Genomic DNA, 9,920 nt, shown 5'->3' with positions numbered 1-9,920 from the left:
AAGTTTATTAGTGTAACGTAAGAGGCTGATTCTGTGATCACTTTCAGTGTTACAGTATAATTCAGGTTTTCTTCTAGCCCCCTCCTACTACATAGGAAATGGTGGCTAATCCTGCAATTAAAACCTGACTCCAAAGGAATGAGAGTGGGGGAACATGTGAGAGAAATAGCGTGTATGAGAATAGAGACCCAGTATAGACTGGAATGATTTCTATTTCAAATGGAATTTATTTGGATAAATTTGAAAATAAATCTTCTGTTGGGAGGAAAATTACTTGAGACAAGAAGTGGAACCTTTTCCCCAGTGAGAGGGGAACAGCCAGAGAGTTCCCCAGGGCTCTTGTTCGCAAAGCAAAGATGTCACCTTAGGCAGGAGATGTCAAGATGTACAATGGTGATGGGCGTGTGATGGGAGCTTTTCTGGGTGGTTGTTGTTTGGTTGTTTTTTTTCATGTAATTTTTGTTTTGTTTTTGCAACCAGTTATTTTTATAGGTGCTGAGGCCCCTTCTCCTTTTGAGCACAGCTCTTTAACCCTCAGGCCTGGCTCTGGAAACCTCAGAACCGGCTTTGTGTTTTTTTCATGTTTGCTACCTTTGGGGTTCGCACATCCACACGACATGCGGTTCACAGCAACGGATACTTTGAGAAACCTGCTGGGTGAAGCATGCGTTTTCCAAACTGTCATTGGCCCAAATTCTGCCTCAATTCAGCTGGATTGGGACACGTCTGTGTCAAAGGAGTGGTTCACACCTGATTTGCCCAGAGACCTCAGGGGAGGGGTGGTAAGATATAGGATAAGTAGGAATTGACAACAATGAAGTTAAAAATAAAGGTGAAAGACCCTCACCTGGCAGGTCAACAAGCCTGTTCTGTTCATTCCCTCCAGTGTATCTAGCACTGGTCACTCTCAAGTAGCACACTGGGCTTGATGGACCATTGGTCTTACCCAGTCTATGACCAGTCTTGCGTTCTTATATAAGCCCTCTACGGCCTTGTCTACACTGGCAAATTTCTGCACAGGAAAGCAGCTTTCTGCGGTGTAACTCCCGAGGTGCACACACAGATTTCATGGTGCATGATAGAAAGGGGCCATGACAGGGACACACTGCAGTGCAGGGTCAAAGTGAAGGAGCTGTGGCCCGCCTACCACAAGGTGCAGGAGGCAAACGGCTGCTCCATATTGGGGGCTAACTAACCCCAGCATCACAGCAAGAATCTACCTAGCATCTGGAGAAAAAATATAAATGAGAGTCAAAGACACCCCCACGTGGCCTGTCTCTTCCCCAATCTCAACACCTGGAAGATTGTCTGGAAGACTCAGAATTTGAACTGTGGAGATTGGTCCCAGGCTGAGAGGGAATTCAGTCTGTGTATTAAGAACTCAACATTGCCTGGAGCAACCAGTGAGTGAGAAAAGCTGTTTGATCCAATTCTTGCTTAGTATATTCAAATTAGAGTTCAGACTGAGAGTCTATTTCCATGTGTTATGTAACCACTTTTGACCTCTGTGACCAACACTTATACTGAGTTAAAATCTAACTTTCTGTAGTTAATAAAAACTTATTTTAATATTTGATACTTACTCCTGAGTTTGTCCAAAGTGCTTGGGAAAGTTGCTCACATGACAAAGGCTGGTGCGTGTCCCCTTTATTTTTGATGAAGTGGCGAACTCATTAATGAGCTTACGCTTTTCAAGAGCAGGCCGTGAGCCGTGTGAGATGGTACATTTCTGAGGTGCAAGGCTGAGGGCTGGGGAGATACGCTGGTGTCTCTGGACAATTGAGGAGTGGCTTGTAGAGCATTCCTGCAACTTAGCTGGGTGCTTTGCTGCATGTTGTTGGCCAAATGATCATAGAATCCTAGGATATCGGGGTCGGAAGGGACCTCAGGAGGTGTCTAGTCCAACCCCCTGCCCAAAGCAGGACCAATCCCAACTCAATCATCCCAGCCAGGGCTTTGTCAAGCCTGACCTTAAAAACTTCTAAGGAAGGGGATTCCACCACCTCCCTAGGTAACGCATTCCAGTGTTTCACCACCCTCCTAGGGAAAAAGTTTTTCCTAATATCCAACCTAAACCTCCCCCACTGCAACTTGAGACCATTACTCCTTGTCCTGTCATCTGCTATCACTGAGAACAACCGAGCTCCATCCTCTTTGGGATCCCCCTTCAGGTAGTTGAAAGCATTATCAAATCCCCCCTCATTCTTCTCTTCCATAGATTAAACAATCCCAGTTCCCTCAGCCTCTCCTCATAAGTCATGTGTTCCAGACCCCTAATCATTTTTGTTGCCCTTCGCTGAACTCTCTCCAATTTCTCCACATCCTTTTTGTAGTGTGGGGCTCAGAACTGGACACAGTACTCCAGATGAGGCCTCACCAATGTCGAATAGAGGGGAACGATCACGTCCCTCGATCTGCTCGCTACGCCCCTACTTATACATCCCAAAATGCCATTGGCCTTCTTGGCAACAAGGGCACACTGCTGACTCATATCCAGCTTCTCGTCCACTGTCACCCCTAGGTCCTTTTCCGCAGAACTGCTGCCGAGCCATTCGGTCCCTAGTCTGTAGCTGTGCATTGGGTTCTTCCGTCCTAAGTGCAGGACCCTGCACTTATCCTTATTGAACCTCATCAGGTTTCTTTTGGCCCAATCCTCCAATTTGTCTAGGTCCCTCTGTATCCTATCTCTGCCCTCCAACGTATCTACCACTCCTCCCAGTTTAGTATCATCCGCAAATTTGCTGAGAGTGCAATCCACACCATCCTCCAGATCATTTATGAAGATATTGAACAAAACCGGCCCCAGGACCGACCCCTGGGGCACTCCACTTGACACCGGCTGCCAACTAGACATGGAGCCATTGATCACTACCCGTTGAGCCCGACAATCTAGCCAACTTTCTACCCACCTTATAGTCCATTCATCCAGCCCATACTTCTTTAACTTGCTGACAAGAATACTGTGGGAGACCGTGTCAAAAGCTTTGCTAAAGTCAAGAAACAATACATCCACTGCTTTCCCTTCATCCACAGAATCAGTAATCTCATCATAGAAGGCGATTAGATTAGTCAGGCATGACCTTCCCCTGGTGAATCCATGCTGACTGTTCCTGATCACTTTACTCTCGTGTAAGTGCTTCAGGATTGATTCCTTGAGGACCTGCTCCATGATTTTTCCGGGGACTGAGGTGAGGCTGACTGGCCTGTAGTTCCCAGGATCCTCCTTCTTCCCTTTTTTAAAGATTGGCACTACATTAGCCTGTTTCCAGTCATCCGGGACTTCCCCCGTTCGCCACGAGTTTTCAAAGATAATGGCCAATGGCTCTGCAATCACATCCGCCTTTAGCACTCTCGGATGCAACTCGTCCGGCCCCATGGACTTGTGCACGTCCAGCTTTTCTAAATAGTCCCGAACCACCTCTTTCTCCACAGCGGGCTGGCCATCTACTCCCCATGTTGCGATGCCCAGCGCAGCAGTCTGGGAGCTGTCCTTGTTCGTGAAGACAGAGGCAAAAAAAGCATTGAGCACATTAGCTTTTTCCACATCCTCTGTCACTAGGTTGCCTCCCTCATTCAGTAAGGGGCCCACACTTTCCTTGGCTTTCTTCTTGTTGCCAACATACCTGAAGAAACCCTTCTTGTTACTCTTGACATCTCTTGCTAGCTGCAGCTCCAGGTGCGATTTGGCCCTCCTGATTTCATTCCTACATGCCCGAGCTATATTTTTATACTCTTCCCTGGTCATATGTCCAACCTTCCACTTCTTGTAAGCTTCTTTTTTATGTTTAAGATCCGCTAGGATTTCACCATTAAGCCAAGCCGGTCGCCTGCCATATTTACTATTCTTTCGACTCATCGGGATGGTTTGTCCCTGTAACCTCAACAGGGATTCCTTGAAATACAGCCAGCTCTCCTGGACTCCTTTCCCCTTCATGTTAGTCCCCCAGGGGATCCTGGCCATCTGTTCCCTGAGGGAGTCGAAGTCTGCTTTCCTGAAGTCCAGGGTCCGTATCCTGCTGCTTACCTTTCTTCCCTGTGTCAGGATCCTGAACTCGACCATCTCATGGTCACTGCCTCCCAGATTCCCATCCACTTTTGCTTCCCCCACTAATTCTTCCCTGTTTGTGAGCAGTAGGTCAAGAAAAGCTCCCCCCCTAGTTGGCTCGTCTAGCACTTGCACCAGGAAATTGTCCCCTACGCTTTCCAAAAACTTCCTGAATTGTCTATGCACCGCTGTATTGCTCTCCCAGCAGATATCAGGAAAATTAAAGTCACCCATGAGAACTAGGGCATGCGATCTAGTAGCTTCTGCGAGTTGCCGGAAGAAAGCCTCGTCCACCTCATCCCCCTGGTCCGGTGGTCTATAGCAGACTCCCACCACGACATCACTCTTGTTGCTCACACTTCTAAACTTAATCCAGAGACACTCAGGTTTTTTTGCAGTTTCGTACCGGAGCTCTGAGCAGTCATACTGCTCCCTTACATACAGTGCTACTCCCCCACCTTTTCTGCCCTGCCTGTCCTTCCTGAACAGTTTATAACCATCCATGACAGTACTCCAGTCATGTGAGTTATCCCACCAAGTCTCTGTTATTCAATCACGTCATAATTCCCTGACATCACCAGGACCTCCAGTTCTCCCTGCTTGTTTCCAGGGAGAACTGGAGGTCCTGGTAATGTCAGGGAATTATGTCTCGAAAGGTCATCTGTTAACTCTGCTTTTGACTTCAAACCCTGTTGTGCCAAATCATCTTTCACCACCCCTAACTAATTTACAACCCTTCAGCAGTCCTTGCTGGAGCAGAACCAAACTTGAAAGATTCCTGGCAGCTTCCTGTAATGCTACCCTCACTTCGAACCTCTCACAAGCGGACTGAAGTGTCTCCTTTCCCTGGAAGGCATTCAGTCCCCATGGGCAGGGACCTTCTTCCACGACCCATACACCAAGAAGGGTGGGCTCCTCAGCCACCCCCCATCCCTCTGGGTCCCTGAACACTTCCTCCATTTCCTTTTTCATCTCATCCCAGGGTGACCCCTGCACCTAGTATGGGCCCTGGTTCTTCCTTACCCATTTATCCAAAAAATCCTTTACCCTGTCTTGCCAGAACCCACAACTGCCATCACGAGAGTTCGCGAGACCCCCTCCAAGCAGCTGTGTGGACTGTTGGGGAGGGGGGCTTACAGGCTGCCACTCACCTATCCCATGCGATGCATCCGAGTCAGTCACCGGCACCATGATGTTAGGGGGCTTACCTGTGCTACTCAACTCCAGCTCCATTATTCATATAGCTGGAGTAGACGTACCTTAGGTTGAGTTCCAGTGGGGTCTACACCTTACTCTTGTTATTGGGGTTACAGAACAGGGGTCCATTGGAGAGCAATCTGCAGGGTCTTTACTAGACCCGCTAAATCAACCACCGGTGGATCGATCTCAGAGCGTCGATCCCTGTTATAGGGTAAACCTGCCCATTGTCACACACAACCTTATTCCCTTGAGCCCAATCCAGCCCTACCCCACCCCTCTCCCCCACACACTCCATTGGATACAGCCTCTCGATGACTCACCAAGATGGGGGCTCGTCTCTGCATCTCCCCAACAGGGGAGCAGAGAGCCTAAAGGGCCGCAGCAGACAAATGGAGCTCGGCAGGAATGGAAGAGACTTTCCTCCTCTTCTTAAAAGTCTCCTTAACCTCACCAATGAGAAGTTCCAGCACTGGGTGGCTTCAAACCACCAACCATCCTATCAGCAGCTGAAGGCAGGTCCCAGGTCTATCAGACAGAAGGATACCACCCAGCTCACTTGCATGTGGCCTTTAGCGTGGATTCATTTTGGCTTATACACCCCTCACCCCCATCTGGGCTCCAGCGGTGCAATGGGTTAGCTCCTAGTACTTACAGAGGAGCGATGCTGAGGTTGTGAGTTCAAGCATCAGCTTTCTTTAAGTAATGACTTCTGCCATTCATCTTGCCCGGTGGAAAATACAATTCCGGCTCAGAAGACACCCGGGTTCTCTTCGTCTGCAGAGTGCAGGGCAGATTCCACAGATCTACAAGGCTCCATTCTCTATCCGCACCCTGTGTCAGGAGGCATCAAGCAGAGCCCAGAGCACTGCCCATCCTGTGATTCTAGAGCCCCTGACTTCCCCCTCAACCTTTGCTCCCCAAACCACCTTCCTGCACTCCCTCTTGGCTGTGAGACTCAAACCCTGCCTGGCTTTCGATATCTTCATGTGGTTTTTGTCTGTGGGGTTGATGAGCATGTGGGTCCTGTGTGATTTCTGTGGATGCCTTGCATAGTTTTGTGTGCGTGTGTTTGATTTTTGCCGGCAAATTGTTTTTTGCTTCGTATTCTTTTGGAATGTGGTTTTTGTGTTTTCGTCTTGTGTGCTTTTTCTGTATGTTTCATGTGTGGATTTGTTCTTTGTATGTTTTGTGTGGCTTTCCCTTATGTGCATATGTCTCTGTGTGCTGTGTGGGTTTGTGTGTGGGTCTGGTTTTTGTTAATGCCCGCATGGGCCTGTGCAGTGTGTGGTTTTCTCTTTCTCTCTCTGTGTTTCTCTCTCTGTTTGTATCTTCATGTGTAAATTCACTGGAATGTTTAAAAAGATCCACAGCTTTGCCAATTTTCACCAGGAATTTTTCTCAATCAGCAAATTCTCACTTGTTCCCTACCTAAGTGTTCACTCTTGGATGGCCTCAAATTAACCTATGAAATTCTGAACTGAAACCTCACCTGCTTTTCAGGGATTCTTCCTTGGACTCAGAGGATCAAGAGCTGGAAAATTCACCTAATTCAGTTTAAAGGCAAAGTTTCACTGAGAGTTGACATTCCAAGCCCTTGTTTACAAAATGAGAAAAAGAGCCAGGGGAAGCGCTTCCTTTTGGTTCACAGAATAAAGCGTTTGTCATTTAAGGCTTTGTTTCCCGTATTTTAAAACCAGAAGGGGTCTTCGTAAACACCCAGTCTGACCTCCTGTCTAGCACGGGCCCGAAACCTGCCCCCGAAGAATTCCTTTTCAACTAGAACAGATCCGTTTAAAAAAAATAGATCCACTTTTGATTTGAAAATTTCCAGGAATGGAGAATCCACCAGGACTCTGGGTAAGATTTTCAATGGTTAATTACTTTCCCTGTCAAAAAGCACGCCTTATTTCCAATCTGAATGTGTCTAGCTTCACTTCCAGCCATTGGCTCACATTATACATTTGTCTTGTTAGATTGAAGAGCCTGTTAGTAAGTATTGTTCCCCATGTAGGTACTTAGGGAGTGAGATCGTCATCCCCTAAACCTTTTCTGAGCTCTTTGTGACTATCACAGCAAGGCGGGGCTTTTAAGCCTTTCATCCTTCTCATGGCTCTTCTTTCCTCTCTCAAATGTTTCATCCTCCTTCTTGAACTGGGGACCTCAGAACTGGATGAAGTGGGCACAGCAAATACAGAGGTAAAATGACCTTTTGACTCCTAGTTGAGATCCCACTGTTGCTGTATACGTGGCTGACATTGCTTGTTCCTAGATGTACACACTTCCATTTAGCCTTAGCCGCAGGAAATAGTCATCAGCACCACCTCAGCTCTCTGTTCTGAGATTTACTTCTCAGTCCCTAGATGCCAAAATATGTCCTTAGGATCCTAGATGGCTGTCTTCCGCCGGCTGGATCAGCTGTTCCTGCTTCCCCTCAGAAATCTCCAGATGATCCGTGTTCTCCAGAGCTTACCCTCCCAGACAGGACTGAACAACCTTAGCTTATAACTAGGCCACCCGTGACCTCAACTAGGTGCCCTGAATGCACCACTTTTGAATTCCCTCCAACTTCTATCATAGGAATACGAAGCAGTTGGTGTTGTAATGTTACAGGAAAGGTTGAAATGAGGCTATTTCTCAGGTAGAAGGCAACGATTGTATCAGGAAGGGGATTTGAACGCCCACCTCCATATGGATCCCAGAACACAAATGACGGAAAGACACAGGTTTGAGTTTGATGCGTTAGACCACTCGGCCAGCCTGTCACTGTTAGTCAAGCCACTTATCAATCTCAGTTTTCTTTAACTTGTTGTGAACTTTCCAGGGAGGCGGAGATTGCATATCTCTTTCAACTTCTAGAGACTTTCTAAAGCACAACCCATTTTTATATGTCGTCTCCCTGCTCCCTTTTTAAGGGAATAAAAGATGATTGCTACCATTCTGAGAAAGTAATGTTGAACCTCAAACTCCTGCATGGTGGGCCAGATGGCCAAGCAACCAGCACCCACAACTTCTACCACCTTTTGTTTTCAAAATAGCTCAGCCCTCAGTGTATTGAGCCTTTCTGAAAATCTGGCCAAAATGTTTATTGCCCAACTGGGAGCTGAGTTCTTCTGAAAATCTGGCTCTAGGGGTGGGGGTGAGACCTTCTGAAAATTCTGGCCCATGTGTCTGGAAGCTCGAAGAACCTTCAGAACTTTTATCGTGTGCTAGAACCTGATGAGAAAACCTTCCTTCTGTCGAACTCAGCAGAGATTTTGTCATTAACTTACAATCACAGCTTGATCCCATATTTAGGTATCAACAAAATGCATTGATTGTATTTTTACATGCAATGTGAAACAAACACCCCTAGTTGGGCAGAGGGATAGAAGTAGGTCAGCCACTAAACCACATTGCCTTTCATCAGTAGCTACCTGAGCAAGGTAGTAACCAGTGGCCAACAGGTGAAAGGCCCATCATCTATGCTTAGAACACGACAGCAGCTAGACCTCAGGAATGGAAGAGGCTAATGGTCAGTTTTGCCGAGATGGTTACTTCCAAAGACTAGTATATAGAGTGGGATGAAAGTTTTTTGCGTGAATATTTTATTTGCTGCAATAATTTGGTTGACCCAAAATGATTTTTTGGTTTTGTTTCAGCAAGAAAACTGACATCTTGGGTCAACCTGAGTGTCTATTACTGTTGTTATAACATTGGTTAGGCTAGCTAGCAAGGGGGAACAAGAATTTGCACCTATTTGTGGACATCGAGGTGCACAGTGGAAACATGTCCACATTCTGCTCCTAGTCAGTGGGAAGCTTTGATTTTGATATGGTCTCCAAAGCCCTTGCCAAGATCACGTAGAAGATGGGGGAGTCAGGGAAAAAGCGTCAATTTGTTAAAATTGCAAGTGAAGAATAAATTAAGGTGTTTTGCTGTAAAGTCACTTTTCCCTGACTGGGAATTGAACCCAGGCCGTGGCGGTGAGAGCGCCAAATCCTAACCACTAGACCACCAGGGAGAGGATGAGGCTCTTGTTCTTCTCAGCTGTGCTGCACTTCCTTAGGCTATTTTCTGTCCAATTTCTGAAGCTGCTCCTTTGTCCATTCCCTGAGCGGCTAAGAGCAGAGTGGGCAGGAACCCCTGTGCTCAGGGTCACAACCTGAGCCCAACCCAAGCCACTGAAACAAACTCAAATGCTGTGTCAGCTTCCTCCACTAGGATCACAGAGCAACACAGAGAAAACCCAGGAGGAACAATCCTCCTCTGCCTTCATTGACCCCATTGCAACCCTCTCAGCAGCCGACCTGGGCCTTCTTCTGGGAAGGACATTGAGCTGATAGGAACTTTGGCATAGAGAGCAAGGGAGGGACTTTGCTCCCCCTCCTTGTGACCTGATTGCATTCTGACTCCATGTAACGGGGCTCTGAGCTTTGCCATCTTCTGAATTCTGTGTCCTCAACAAGCAGCCAAAGTGCTGAACCCCCTGGACCCTTCTGCTGGGAGCATGGGGATTGCACAAGAGCTGCAAGCCCTTTTTACCTCTCCTTCTCCTCCTCCGCTTCCCTGGACTTTCCCCACCAATGGTTTCATCAGACTCTGGAGGAATCTAAGTCCCTGCAGGGTTTCCGTCACCCACCTTGTAAGGCAAACAGTGATTCCCTTCTCTGACACTCCTAGGGCCACATTTTCTGTG

The 9,920-nt window shown here is 47.4% G+C and overlaps 1 protein-coding gene and 1 non-coding gene across 2 annotated transcripts in view; both read right to left on the bottom strand.

Annotated features, from left to right (window-relative positions):
• LOC141978798 (uncharacterized) overlaps nt 1-9,920 on the bottom strand; it is a 157,521-nt gene that overhangs the window by 27,510 nt on the left and 120,091 nt on the right. The gene's annotated exons all lie outside the window — the stretch shown is intronic.
• On the bottom strand, nt 9,174-9,245 carry TRNAE-CUC (transfer RNA glutamic acid (anticodon CUC)). The gene has a single exon. It is a non-coding gene; the product is annotated as a tRNA-Glu (tRNA).

The sequence above is a fragment of the Natator depressus genome, chromosome 28, assembly GCF_965152275.1.
Source record: "Natator depressus isolate rNatDep1 chromosome 28, rNatDep2.hap1, whole genome shotgun sequence".
Lineage (NCBI taxonomy): Eukaryota > Metazoa > Chordata > Testudines > Cheloniidae > Natator > Natator depressus.
Note: the sequence above shows the minus strand (reverse complement) of the source record. Positions and strands in the feature narration are given on the sequence as shown.